At 34.3% G+C, this 15,202-nt stretch overlaps 1 protein-coding gene across 5 annotated transcripts in view; it reads right to left on the reverse strand.

Annotated features, from left to right (window-relative positions):
• The window catches only part of LOC113498479 (synaptosomal-associated protein 25), a 30,550-nt gene extending 17,907 nt beyond the window's left edge, over nucleotides 1-12,643 (reverse strand). For 2 of the 5 annotated variants that reach the window (XM_026878481.1, XM_026878480.1), the window contains exon 1: nucleotides 12,348-12,641. The gene's annotated coding sequence lies outside the window, so the exon portion shown is untranslated. Of the gene's footprint in view, nucleotides 1-12,347 lie in introns of all 5 variants that reach the window. The other 3 variants (XM_026878479.1, XM_026878484.1, XM_026878482.1) reach the window with 3 other exon arrangements.
• Between the last annotated feature and the right edge of the window lie 2,559 nt (nucleotides 12,644-15,202).

A 15,202-nucleotide genomic window follows, 5' to 3' on the forward strand; every position in this document is an offset into this window, starting at 1 on the left:
TGGTCTTCGTAGAGAACTTAAATTGAAAACCGCAAAGCATGGCAAAGGATTTTTTGCATTAGAAACTCGAAATTTTAAGCTCTTTCCAAGGTTGCTTGCATTTTGGACAGTTTCACAAACACTAAGATGACTAAAAGTAGGTATTCGCTGAAAAACGATCGCAGGATCGCCCTGGATGATATTGGTAAAGCAACTCCAGAAGTCCTGACAGAAAAATCTGGAGTCAAGTAGGGAAAACCTTTTCAGAAGTACATTCAACAAAATGAAGTTATCTGTGTTTCTGACGCTATTTCGTCCAATATAATCCAGACCACTTGAAATGATGTGGCCTAATTTACAAGTTTCCCATTCTAGCACTCCAATATGTATGAGCGCAACTAAATGCACTTTCCAACATGAGTTTCATAGAGTCCATTACAGTTTTACTTTGATACCGGATACTAACCAACAACAAAGTTAACGTAACATACAATAGTCGGTGTAGTCACATAATTGAGTTTCATTAAACTAGATCACCAGGTTTATGTTTGGTCATGCGACCATCCATAAATTTGGACCTCAGCTAGGACCATTCAAAGGGGGAAGGGACTTTGATGAGGAAATGATGAAAGTAATATGGCATTCCATTTTGAACATCGTTCAATATCTGATTGGAGCTATAAATATCTTGGTATTAAGAAGATTATTTTACATCGCTTCAACCCATTTAGATGAAGAAGTCGAAGGCGGAGCTCAATTTTACTAATAGGTAGGTAGTATATATTTACAGACATAACCTTTCCATCCGTCCAGTGTAAGTAAATCTTTTTCTCGAAAAGTATTTGTTTCTGAAAACTAAACCTATAAAACCGACAAATCTCAGAAACGGCACGAAAAATCCTCCTTGTTTTGGAGCGAGATTTATATAAAAATACACTAAGAAACTTCAAGAACAAAGTGGTAGAAATGTATTACAAAACTCAAATTTGGTAGACCATAAATAACGAAGCCTGAACTTGGGCCACGTTCAAGTTGCAGTAACTTGGCAATGCCCGAGGCATCGGACTGACCTACTTCTGTCACGCCTACTATTGGAAACTAAAGATATATTTGTATATATAGAGCTATATGTTATATAATACACATCGTCTGTACCATTCCGATTATGCATGTGATTCCACGAGTGAAATGTCTACTGAATATTGGCTTTGCATTATGGTATGCTATTGTAATGTAAAATTTTCGTGTGCTGATCTAGTCTTAGGGAAAGTCATCTTTTATTATCTTAGAGGAAAACTAACCTATCCAGAATATTGGTATTATTTTGCTTTCATAAAATGTTTTTTCCTATTGCATTTAAAAACCGTTTTAAGGCTCGGTTAAGCCCCTACCAAAGTTCCATCATCAATGGTCATGTGTAAAATTACAACTTTTTCACCAAATAACCTCATTTCATGTCCCTGCCAAAAGCACCCGTAAATACTCAGAAACATGAAACATTTGACCGCAATATCTACAACTGCGTGTGAACTATCATATCTTTCGAATACATCTCCAAAATTACATTGAACATGTAAATGGGTACAGAGGATCGTTAGTTTTGGGACAAGTTGCCTTAAAGTTGGGAGTTGTCGTTAGTTATAATTACTGCGGTCACTCGTTGGGCCGTTTGTATAAGAATCTTAAATGTACAACTAAAATGGTCCTCTTAAATTGCTTTACAATGTTTGAGTTATTTTAGTGGTAAAAACTTAACGTTTTCGCAAGGTGACGAAATTTTTTGCAGTTGAAACAGTTTCGAATACTCAATAGAAACAAGACTATAAAAGAGCGAACTACGAACTTTGCAAACACAATGAAAGCTTCCGAGTTCCTAAATTAGAAATCAATATCGAATTACCCACGCTGTTCTCCCCACCATTACCTATAAAATCTATGAAATAGGAGTTCAAATGAACAGCACGAAGCAAGGTTTTCAAAATAAACCTGAACAACATGGTTTTATAATTAAATACGTGAACAATGTAATACCAGCAAGCGTTTAGGGTTTGCTCCGAGCGGTACCGACTGTAGCCGGCGTTGAATTTTAATGCTGGCCTGTAGTTAACTCCGCAGGTCGACTGCGGGGGTTTGAGGGTCTTTGTTCAGGTATAAAGGTGAATTCAGGCTACGGTTAACTGGTTCCACACTGATTTTAATTTACTTTTTGCTAATATTTCGTCAGGGTAGTCTGTGTCTGAGATATGTGCGGTGATTTCAAAGAACATAGCAGTTCTCCCATCCGAAAAAACAATCGAGACAAATCTACCATGAACATATAAAAATATACACTTCACAATTAAAGGGAGGTAACGTGATGCAGTGGGCATAATAAGGAAGTATCATATCAATTAAAACAATATACTACAGACCATATTTTCATTATAAAGTACATAAAAATATAATTTTCTTTATAGTCTATCAGTGTGTTTAGTCTAGACCCACCTTTATTCATTAAAGCCGTCCCCGCCTGGTACGTAACCGCGACATATTCTTATCTTAACGGCCATATTTCCATAATCATATACGTTCAACACATTTTAGTGTTATTTCATATTTGCTTCTGTATTTTAAGCGAGAATTTATCATGTTTTCAGGTTTTACTTTGATATGCAAAATAATAGTTTAAGAAACTTGGTCAGTATGCAATTTAGATTCCGTGTAATATCTAACTTAACCACTCAGAATACAGTAAAGAATGTACGACGTACAAACTGAAAGAATAAAGGGGAAGTCTTTGCCAAGGAGTGGGAACTCAAGAAGGCTCTATAAAAATATAACAACAAATAAACGTTTAAACGAGTCAAGGGTCACACCCCTCAAAAATAGTTGAATACATATCCATAAGCCACTCTATTTCTTTATACATCCTCTAATAAACACCTAGTCATAAAAATAGCTCTACATTTTCAACTGTATAGAAATATTACAACAGTTAAATCGTACATGAAAACCTAAAACTGCACATCTGGGAACCAACTTTCCCCTTTCATGTTTCAAATCGGAAACTCTCCAACGAACAAACAAGCAGAGCTTTGTTTAAACAACATAAACAATAGCCCGGGAGTCCGCATGAAGTTAAAACGACAGTGAAAAATAATTACAATGTAGAATATAAACCGAGCTATGTATAAGCTATGTATAATGCCGTATTCAACCTTCACAGAGATCATTAAAATAGTTTGTTTGTCAATAAATATCAGCCAACTAAAATTCACTTTAATTATAGTTTATCATGCGAAATGTTTCACTAGAATTGAAAGAGTAGTTGGTGGTGTTTGATTTGCCGTATCGTTAAGTGATGCAAATTAACTAACATCTTAGATGAATCATTGCATTGTTCAAACACAGTAATGAGGTAACTCCAAAGGTATTTTTGTAGGAAATGCTCAGTTTATGTTGAAGTAATGTTATATTTATACAACGCGAGACACGTTTGCATATCGACACGTAATCATGCTTCCGTGAATGCCGTGAAGAGCATTCTGTCAATATCTGGCTACGAGCGTTTTGATCCGTAGCCAAATGCGCAGAAAAATGTCTACGCAAGCTGCTACGACGATTTAATCTACGCGAAAAGTAGTAATGAAAAGAATTAATCGAAACTGTAATTCTCTTTGTCTTGGTCTAAGAGATTTGTCCTTGAGGCAAAGGTCGGAGACAGCGCGTGGATAGTGATTCAATCTTCACATCCCGCTGACGTCATTACAGCTAGCTGTGTGCAGACTAACCCCACCCCTTTAGTGTCATCGAAGACTAGACGCTCGTACGAAATTACATTTACATACGCACCCACCTACATCTACACATATACGTTAGACATCTTGGTGTATTAGTTGGAGAACTTGTGAATGTGTGTGTTTACAGATGTTTTTTTTTTATATTAGGATAGTTAAGCGTTATTGTTCCCTAAACTGCGGGTAGTCGTAATCTTAGTGTTTGCGGAGATACGGGAGCCGCGGACGGAGCACGTTCGCGGGTTCGCGTTGAAAATCAATAGACGCGCGCAACCCCCGCGCGCTCCACACAGCCCAGCCGAGCCAGCTCGCTGCTCGCTAAATGCAAGACTTACTCGTTACGCATCAATTCATTAAATGCAACTTATTAAAATGAAACGAATAGGTAACAACAGCGAGGAAAGTTAATGCTAAGTTAGACTGGCTCACTACAAAATAATGAGTTCTTTCTTTTTCGAAATAAATTGAAACGGGTATGCAGGTGTTTTGGAGTCGACTATGCAACTTTTTCTATAACGATTCTTCTTAATTAATATTGAAACTTTAATTAATGAAATGAAATATGTATGTAGATAAATTTAATCCTTCTAACAATTTGAGTAATTATCAACTTAAATAGCAACGGTTTGCGGAGCTATACATTCTTAATTGGGTACGTGGATTATTACGCCTCCATAAATAATGTGTGGGACAATATTAAATTACTAAGCCTTCTGTAAATAAGACCCTTCATTTATTTGATTATCTTTAACTAACTATAACAGTTTCTATGAGTTTTTCGAATGAAGGCAAACAAAATTAACAAAATTTGCATATTCTGTATAAAGCAATAAGACTAACTCAACCACTCCTAGAATAAAAGACTAACTAGTATAAATAAAGCTTAGTTTACTTTATAAATAAAATACATCTCGTTCATAATTCCAACATGAATGGGTTAATTTTCTCATTACCCACAAGAACACGGTTAACCTTTGACCTTTGTAATAACAGGTAGCACTTGTATTAACGAACATTTTCACTAAACTCGACCTCGCTTCAGGCGGGCTTGTATTAATTACAAAAATATTAACCCTTATCACACAAGACGGTCTCATGTCAGTTAAATACGTACAATTATCTACAGTTCATCACACGCCAATGGTTACGAAGATATACGATATCAAACCTTACGGCTTTGAGCTAAGACCGTGTTTTAAGATGACGTATTCTTTAAGTTATGCTGTACGACTGTACCTCTTAGTAATATGATATCGCTTGTGACGTAGTATATTAGACTTTATTACCTTAACAGTAAGGGTGTGTGTTCAGTAATAGATAGTAAACACTGGGTAATCGATGGTACAGTATCCTTTTCTAAGTGCTGACGCAAATACTTTTATTAACGTTTGTTTATATGAGAAAGGAGTAGGAGGCAAACGTCAACAGTTTCTCTGAAATAAGTTAATGTAATACGCTGAGGACTGAATGAACAACCATACGAGCATACAATTTTTTCTCCACAAAGGTTTTTTTAAATAGTAAAGTCGTGTAAATATTATGGTGTGTTTGTGCGGTTAGAATTTCATATAAAAAGCCTTAATAGAAAAAAAGTACATGTCGTATCTTTAAAAAAAATTGTTGGTGCTCCTAAATAAACTACGTTATTTCGGAGGAATGTAAATCTAAATGTCTCAGCATTTTTGCTTGGCTTGTGGCTCTATCACTATAATAATATTGCCTTTGAAATGAAAGTATGCGGCTTGAGGCCATAAAAAAGTGTGTCAATTACAGTATTTAATATTTATTGCCTCAGTGATGCTATTCGCATCTTCAATAATGACAACTGAGGCCACGGCCTATAGAAAGACATGATAGACCTAGATTATTTTTCTAGCTTATTCTTTATCGTGCCTCTTTCCCTTAAATATATCGCTTTCATTTAGCAAGGAAGATATGCAACATAATCAAGCCTTGCGTGTAAGTCGAGTCAAGGGCTTGATTCGGGCTTGATTTGAGTTCATTCTATTTCGGGCGGTGTTCGGAACACTTTTTTTTACTTGTACTTATAAGATATGTTTATACATGCAGCATTTCAAAGTCCTGAACCTAACGCTAAAGATGATTGACTTGTTATCAAATTCTCTCTCCGACTGCGCTGTGGGCAATCACCCAAAATACTAAGGACTAGTTAGACCCAATCACAGCGTTTGACATGTGATAAACGGTTTTTGTGTAAATCGAGGTTTCTGAAACCGAACGCTATTTATAGCGACACAAATTCTCGCCTCCTTGGGACACATTTTGGCCTCGTCTGCGTCTGTGTTTTACAAAAAAAGGTTCATCGGGGATGTTTTTACAAAATCAGGATTTTTTCATTCACCTAGTCTTGCCCATACTTCTACTGATAAATCTCATAGTATTTTAGATCATATCCTTCGCTCGAGTTACGCAGCGTTAAGGCGCTTGAATTGAAATTGTGAACATAAAAATATGAATTTATCAATGAATATTTCGTAACTAGTTTTGAACAAATTAAACTTTATTTGGCATAGCAAAATTTCATTAACGTAATAAACAATAAATTATTAGAAGTATGGTATCTCATTTCGAGTAATTAATATCGGGTTGACTGGCGACGACTTTTGTCCCCTCTTCGATATTACTCGGAAGTTCGATATCAGTATACTCAATAGTATGTGTAGATTTTAGTCAAGATCTTCCGACGGGTTCAGTTACAGTTTGGTGCTAGAGCGATCCTGCTCGTATACACTCACTTTACACGTTTGGTACAGTGATTGTTTTAGGTGTTTCCCATCCAAAGAGTTAAAACGGGAACCTATTACTGAGGCTTCGCTGTAAGTCCGTCCATCACAAAGCTGTATTTCATAATCCGTGATAGATACAGTTATAATTTTTACAGATGATGTTTTTTTCGAGAGGAAGCCCCATTACTGCAACCTCATTAGAGACATTTGAATCCAAACTGCAGTTGTCTGTTCACTTTGAACACTACAATGAATACGCCGTTGTTATAATGATATTGTAAACGCAGCATTAGTCTGCAACGTGCCTGTTAGGTAACCATTCTAGTTCCCACGATAATTAAATAAAATATTATATCCAACACATTGTTAGAACTCACGCGAACAGTGTAAAATATGTTACTCTAGTTTTATCTGTAGTAATAATAAAAATATTATAATATAATGTGAAAGAAGCTTTGTGGGTGTGCCAGGTGTGCCTGCTACATTTTCATAAATAAACCACTGAACCGATTTTTATAGATCTAGGAAATTGATTAAGTTTTAATCCCAAGAAAACAAAACGTGGGTTACTTCTTCCTCCAAGACATACGCAGGTCTATTCAGAGAAAAAAAACGAAGTTCTTAGATCGAAAGAACACAATTTAGTTTTTATTTTCATTTTGCAAGTGCTGCAACGGATTTTACACACCGTCTGTGAGCTAAGCTAAGTCGAAAGGAAATTTGAAAGCTTCGAGACGTTATTTCCTTTGCAAAATACTTTATGCGCAATCGATTTTTATTAGAAAATATTTCGAGAAAGATCAAGCAATATTTTAGAATTGACATTGGATATTGAATCCTGAAAAATGTTTGGCTGAATGAAAAATACCGTCGTCTTTTGGAACTAAACCATATTAAAACATGCATTATTTATGAACCCTACGAAATATAATCTGTTTATTAAGATTTAAGGGTCTCTGGGCTCATCAAAATTAATCAGCTTTTCTCATCTCATTAAAATAATTCAAAGACTCATTTTTTATTACGTCTGCTTTAAATTTTATTAAACTTCAGCAACAACATCCCATTTTCTTTTTCATTATAAATTTTCTTCTTCATTTGTTAAAGGGATGTTTCTGATTTATTCATATTTTTTAAAACTGTAATCACCACCGTCTGTTCATATAGATCTCGTAACAATCCTGAAATAGCAATTTCATGGCTTGACGGGTTTTAATATTGCTGTATCACAAGGCTGTGGGCACCAAATATCGTACAGTAAGCACTCCAGTTTTCACCCATAAATGCTAAAGGCAAAAACGACCGTAGTGCCTTGGAATACAGATGATTTTGACACAAAGAGCTAACTATTGTTATTTCGAGCGATTGTACGAAGATAGTTAGATAGTTCTTTTTCGCTGTTTTCTAACGTAACATTCTGGCGCTTGAGATAGCCATATTTTTTTAGGTTTTAAATATCACAGGTCACATGTAGAAATTTTTTGTAGGTCGGGATGGACAAAACTAGGGCAGGCTATTAATTTATTATGAATACAGGCCACAATCAGTTTAACGCTTTTGCAAAATTAATGTACCTACATGATTAAATTAATTTGAGTATTTTCAAGACAGAAAAATATGTTTCAGAGTGCAATAAATATTTTTTTTATTATACATTCACTGGTTTAACTATACTAATAACAACTAAGAGAAATTTACCCATATTGCCTGCGCCATTTTGTCCTTACCACGGCACAGAAAATGGAGCAAAATGTAGATTTAAACAAATATTGAAAGTAAGTAACACGAATAGCTAATGCACTTGTGTACGGATCAATTTAAAGTTAGTCGAAAGAACTAATTTCCTACGTTTTACTGCCATTGTGCTATTCTTGTTCGACAATGTATTATAACGACTCTTCTGTATATTTATAAGTAGTATTTTAGTAGACAGCCTACTAAAATACTCTTGTCTAGGGTTGACTATTAATAAAGACTGGTTAAGTGCAATTCTGATTCGCTTGCTAATGTGTTGTTATACAGGCAGCAGAAATACTTAATCTATGAACATTTCAACAGTCCAGAGGACACGGTGAAGGAGATACAGGCTTTTGACAGACAGACGGAGTGACAGACAGCAGCGTCTCAGTATATTCCGTTTTCCCTTTTTATATGTAAAGTTCTAAGGTCCTTTTGCTGTGCCCGACAGGGTCCATAATGGTTTTGTATCATTATATTGTTAAGATCATCATGTACATTATGGAACGCAATAAATCATTGAGTATTGAGTCCCTAAAGCAGTAATTGTTTCATTCTAAAAATAGCTTACACACAACTGAATTCAGGAAACGCGAGTGATCGGAAATGGTGGAAGCGAGTAATCCCCACACAATCCATTTAGCTTCCAGTCCAACTGGTTTAGCGTCCGGTGGTGTTACACGACAGATGAATGATTTGAACCGTCCATATTGGTGTTATTGAGTGGACAATTCGGCGGGTTTTTAATCACATGTCACCTGCATATGCCGTTTTTGGACCGAAATGTAGGATATTTAGGTTATAGGGTCGTCTCCGTTTAAAAAGGAATGTTGTGAAAAGGGATCAGCTGGATGTTGGTAAAAACTACAAATGAATGATCGTACCCCTTAAACAATATGAGAAGTTGTCGAAAAATGCCGCTAGTCAAGTCATTAGATTAGACGGGCACATCTTTATAGAAAAATATTTTTTTAATCATTAAATTTATGTTACAAGTTGAAAACATTACGATTACGTTCGTGATCTCATTAGCTTCTTAAGGAAAATCTCGTTTTAATTATAACTTCATTAACTTAATTTAACTTTTAAGAAATAATACAGATTATTTATATTAATTTTACGATACCTTTCAGTAGCATAATATTGTTTTCAACGTGCGTATGTTTTAACATTGCAAGTGACAACACGCCTTCAGGCACTATCTTCTAGTTCTTCTAGAAGAAATCTTGCAATACGTCTAGGTTAATGGCAATGTGTATTATTTTGGTGTGCGTTTTAAATGTTTTTCCCCCACAAAGTTATTTTATTTTATGACAGTTTCGCATAAAGGTTACTTTGTTTTATGATTTCCATGACAACTTATTGAATATGAATCGTTACCAGCTGGAGAAAGATAATATTATTCACATACCACATGGCTGCGGCTGCGGGCTAGGCCCTTACACCTATTATATGTTGATTATTCAACAAAGAGCTAGTATCACATAAATGGGCGGGTTCCGTAGTCATGTCCCTTCCGTATTACATTAGACCTATCAGTCCCGGTTTCAATATGTCCCAAAATAATTAGGGACTCCACTATTTGGGTGTAAATTACCTTCATACTACGTAATTACAAATTTAAATACAAACATTCTCAGGAAGCGGATTCAAAATTATTGAACACTATCATAAAATCCATTTAATATCCAATTTATTTATTTGAGTCGATGTTAAGGAGTTGAAGGGAGATTTAACTATTAGCGATATTTGATATAGCATTTTAAACCTCCTTGAAATCGCTTTCAAGCGTTAATAGTCGAACGGATTTGAACGTAATTAGGAAGCAATTGAGGAGAGTCGATGTAATATTAGAAACGCCATAGACTACTGTAACATAGACCTGCGTATAGCACATTGTAAGAAGGATTTCTTTTTCTATACGGTTTTTTTAAGTTAATCGAGGTTGTTGGCTAGGAAGGTGGTGTGATGATCTTGACAGATACGCGGATCGCACATACGGGATAATACATAGGTTTGCAAAGAATTAAGAAACAGCTAAACTTCCGAGCACGATGTACAGATTCGATATAAGAATAAGGTTTTAAATATTATTACAGTTGGTTTTGAGTATTTGCATTTTGCTGTCGATTATGCACTGTTTTATTTTACTCAAGGACTCGAAACTAATAAATTGTCAAGGCAAAATCCTTGTATCCACCTCTCATAAGTTTGTTTTACGATTAGCTAAAACTATCTCTACTGCTTTTCTCATCGCATTCTTGATACGCGTTTGGTCTAAGTAGTAGCTCTGGAAAACGGCCAGGTCAAGGGGATCTGGCTGACTTCCAGCATATTCTATCTGATTAGGATAAGTTCATTAATGTTTTTTTACATGACCTTTGTAATTTTAGAAAAAAAAACAACAATGAAATTAAAAAATATAAGTAGGTGTAGGTATATTATGTCTTGTAATCTCGTCTAAAAATGATTAGACTTAATAGGGTATTACATACATATATATATAGTTATTACCAAAAGACACATTTTTTTAAAGGACCCCATAACACAAAACGTCAATTTTTTGTCTGTAACAACCCATTGGATCTTAATATGCCCTTTGTTAAAAGTCAGGTCAAGATAATAATATCTCAACATTTCTTTTTTCATAAATATAAAAAGTTTGTTGGTCTTTTCGGTAGCATACAATTTTAAAGATAAAGATATAATTAATAGATAATATTTGCTACTATCCATTAATTTCATTTATCTATGATGACAAGTGAGATAACATATTTCAATAATACTTCATTTGGTAAGTATATTGTGGTGCAATTGTTAATATTTTCCTATAAGATAGATAAGATTGTATTCGCATAGAAAGAATAAGGTGAATAAAATTAAGAAGGTTGGTAATGGTTAAAGTTACATAAAGAGTATTTACTACAGGTAAATATTTATTAATTTACTTGAGAACTGTTGGCACAAGGAAGAAAAATGTGGAAGGAAAGAAAAGAGGTTTGTACCCAGCGGAAGGTGACACCAGGCTGGCATAAAGATGATGTATACAAGCGGAATACTCTCCAAAAAAATAAAAAAATATCAGGTTGTAACCGTGATAAAAGAATAATAAACATTCTATAATTTTTTGGGCCATTAACATTATTCGTTTCGATGTATGACATATATTGTTACATTTTTATTCCTTTTAAAATGTATAAATTCTTGATGACAGAAAACTAACTGAATTTGCCCCAAACCAGCGTGGTATACTTAACTTAAATTTTAGATTTTTGTAACTGGCCTCAGTTTTTAATTACCTCATAAGAGGTTTGGAATCAATACCCAAGTCCACAAAATAAATATTTCAATTCAATATAATTTACCTTAAAACTTATGCATTTAAAAGTATGTTTTATCAAATATGCATTATTAAAATATTTGTATTATATCTTGTATTAATAGCTTCTTCATAATATACTTTTTCTTCGGTCATAATGGAGAAAGACAAGAAACTGGTTTAGTGCATCTTCACTTTGTCTTTGTATAATTTAGAAAGTAATTTTCTCCTTGATGCAATTTGTATTGAATGGAGAGAGCTTTATTGAATAAATTTCACACAGTGCAAAAACATCACACTAATGATGATAATAAAGATTTACTTAGCACATATTATTGAAGACTTAAAATATTTAGTTGAGTTTAAACTTAAAATATGTAGTCAGAAACCAGACCAGGAATTTAAATTTAAGCCATATAAGTTTTGTAAAATTGTATTTCATACATTATTTGAATCTTATTGCTTGTTTATCTTATGATTCAGTGTATTAGCTTGTACAGAGTTGATAAATTAACAATTTTGTATGTAAACGTCAGAGATATCCGCCCATGACATCATCAAATAAGTCAGCAAAAATAGGGCTCCAGTTATCTTAACCGGGAAAGTAGGCGTACCGGCAAAATATTATTATATTCGAGCACAAAAGGTCTGATATAATAATCCGCTAGTAGGTGCAAACGGATATTTAACCAAAATTATGCCGAGCTGACTAATTTATAAAGTCGATCTCACAAAAACAGGAGACAACGGTAGAAATATTATTTGTACATTAAAATTAAAAGGACTTACCTGTAAGTTTATTGTTTACTAGCACCCAAATTATACGATACGCCTTCCAATACACTTAGCACACGCTTGAATACACTAGGCACCAAAATACAGCACAAAGACGAAATGAATAGGTTTTCGCACTGACAGCTCGTTCGCTGCTGCTGGTCGATCGACTCGGTTAGGTTAGCCACGAAATGCGCAATGCTTTGACTATGCGCATTGACCCCCACAGTAAAAAGTCATGCGCGTTTAGGAATGAGAACATTAAATGTCAATAAGGAAACCTTTTTCATATGTCGAAGGTTTGATTTCAAATTGGCAAAATTATAAATAAACAATACTCGTATTGTTACTAAATAGCGCCATCTGCTTTAGAAAAGCTGGAGATTTTTATTCCATTCAAACGCCATCTAGAATGAAGTAGTTGCGGCCTTTGCCTAAACGTTGTACTATATGGCGCCCACAAACTCCCACTAGATGGCGTTCCGCTCAGCAAATCTCAATATGAATTGTAATTTTATTATTTTTCTATTTCTCAATTTTGAGGTCTCAAAATAGGAATAATTAATTATCCATTATAAAGCGGAAAATTTAAGATGTATTAGGATTAATAAGAGAATGAAATTGGTAAATCGTTCTTGAATTAAAAAAAACATGAGCCAAACTTGATGAATTTATCTCACCAAATGACATGACAGCTATGCTAAGCAAAATGAAAAAAAAAAAATAACAAAATCGGTTCATCGAGTTCGTAGTATGAAGGTAATAAAAATATACAGACGAATTGAGAACCTGCTTCTTCTTGAAGTCGGTTAAAAAGCTTCACTCATCACTGTAATAACAGACTTACTGCTAATGTGTTTGAAAGAAGGGCATAAAAATGCGTATACTTGTGGAGGAACAAGTTCTCCATCACGCTGCGAGACGAACCCTACAAAATAGTTTTGTGATGTTTTTTTACATAGTTAATTTATACCAAAATTACCCAACACCGTCTGTTTGGGTCCAGTAATAGGGAAATTGATAAAATTTTGTGAAATCCAGAGTATTGGGTAAGTATTGTAGGAACAAACAAGAAATAATGTTATTTACTTTTTTTTTTCGTGAGATTGTTGGGTTATTGGTTGGGTAATTGTTATTTATAGACTACATACATAAAAATAGTACCTAAGTACTGAGGTGACTTTGGCGTCATCTTAGTGGCTCAAACAACAGCATTTCATTTCTTTAGAAGGTTCTGCCTGAGTGGGACTCTAAATAAATTGCTATAGTATTCGTGGGAGTGCGACAGCGTACGCGCGACGTCTCTTTTCCACAGCTGCAATAATATTACATTATCAGGTGATGTCAGGCCCTTGCAACCTGCCTGCCCGCTAGCGGCTGCCGGTCAATTATCGAGATTCGCGCTGGTTGCTCTCTGGAACCAATCTGCAGAGTAGGTAGGTACATAATTTGTTTTTGAAACACATTGCTTATATTATCTTTTTCATTAAGGTAGGTAGGTAATAAAGCCTTTGGACGCTATAAGTGTATAAATACGTTTTTGAGGAGCTTGAGAAGTTGTAAATGAAATAAATTTTATGTAGACAGGTACAGCCTTGAGTAAGTAGAACTTATCTTAATGTAAGTAATAATTTTACATGAAACAAACGTCTAAATAAAGCAAAATATTACAAACTAAAACCAAAAATTAAACCGCGATAAAATCCGTAAAAGTCGTTTCATTTCAAAATATTACATTTAAAGATATTTATCCCAATTTTCTCTTGATTAGACTATATAAATCAGAACTGTGTAAATATACATTATACACAAACATGCGTTTTACTAAAGTATTTTATGAAAGGAAATCTTAATACTAGTTCAGCTTCCCTAGTCAAGTCGCATTTCGATAATCTTTAGTGAGAAAACGTGAGATGTATAAAAATAACTTATCTAAGTTACATGACGAAGAATCTACTTATCCATACATCCATTTTCACTATTATTTGATATTACGATATAGAAATACAAGTTGACTACAGAGGCACTATGGAGTATACAAAGTAAATAGTAAAATAATTATTAAAGTATAGATACGTATTTCATTTTTCTTTCAAATAAATCAAACAAATACGAAAAAAATAACTTTAATTTAGAAATGCAAATAACATGAATAAGAATACTTGATATAACCGGAGACGGGTCGTCTAGACAAACAGAATACAAGATGTTATGCTTGTCATGTGCTTATTTACATAATATGCTATTACACGGAGATGTAAACATTACTTATATTTATGCTGAAGTAAAGTGCTGAACTAAAGTAAATTATTAAGGAGTCGGAATGCAATGGATCTACAGAGATATTTCGTTGCCGGCTTTTAAAAATCGAGTTTTCGAACGTCAATGTTTTAATTTGTCAGAATTCGGATTCGAATGCTCTTCCTTCGAAGTGTAGCACCAGCAGATCTAGAGGTGGATTTAATTGTTCAAAGAATGTTTTTGAAGGTTCAGAGTATGGATTATAAATAATTCTTATCATATTTACCTTTTTAGAGATTCGTACCAAGAGCCTACTAAAGTTCTGCATTGTCGCGAGTCCGACTCGCACTTGATCGGTTTTTAAAGTTCATAAGGGAATAGTAATATATGATGACAATTTTTTTTTGCAGTGTCCGTCTTGTAGTTTTTTGTATAATAATGGATACGTATTTTTTAATTTGTCCCGCAAACATAAATTGACCAAATTACAGTGAATGAAACTCACGCGTGACGTCACGATTGAGTATAAATTTTACCATATCGTTACGTCACAAGCCCCCTCTCCTAAACTTTAAAGCAGTTAATCTTGTCAATTCTAGTTGTTCTGAAAAAGAAAAAAATACTTGTCT

The sequence above is a fragment of the Trichoplusia ni genome, chromosome 11 (genome assembly GCF_003590095.1).
Source record: "Trichoplusia ni isolate ovarian cell line Hi5 chromosome 11, tn1, whole genome shotgun sequence".
NCBI lineage: Eukaryota > Metazoa > Arthropoda > Insecta > Lepidoptera > Noctuidae > Trichoplusia > Trichoplusia ni.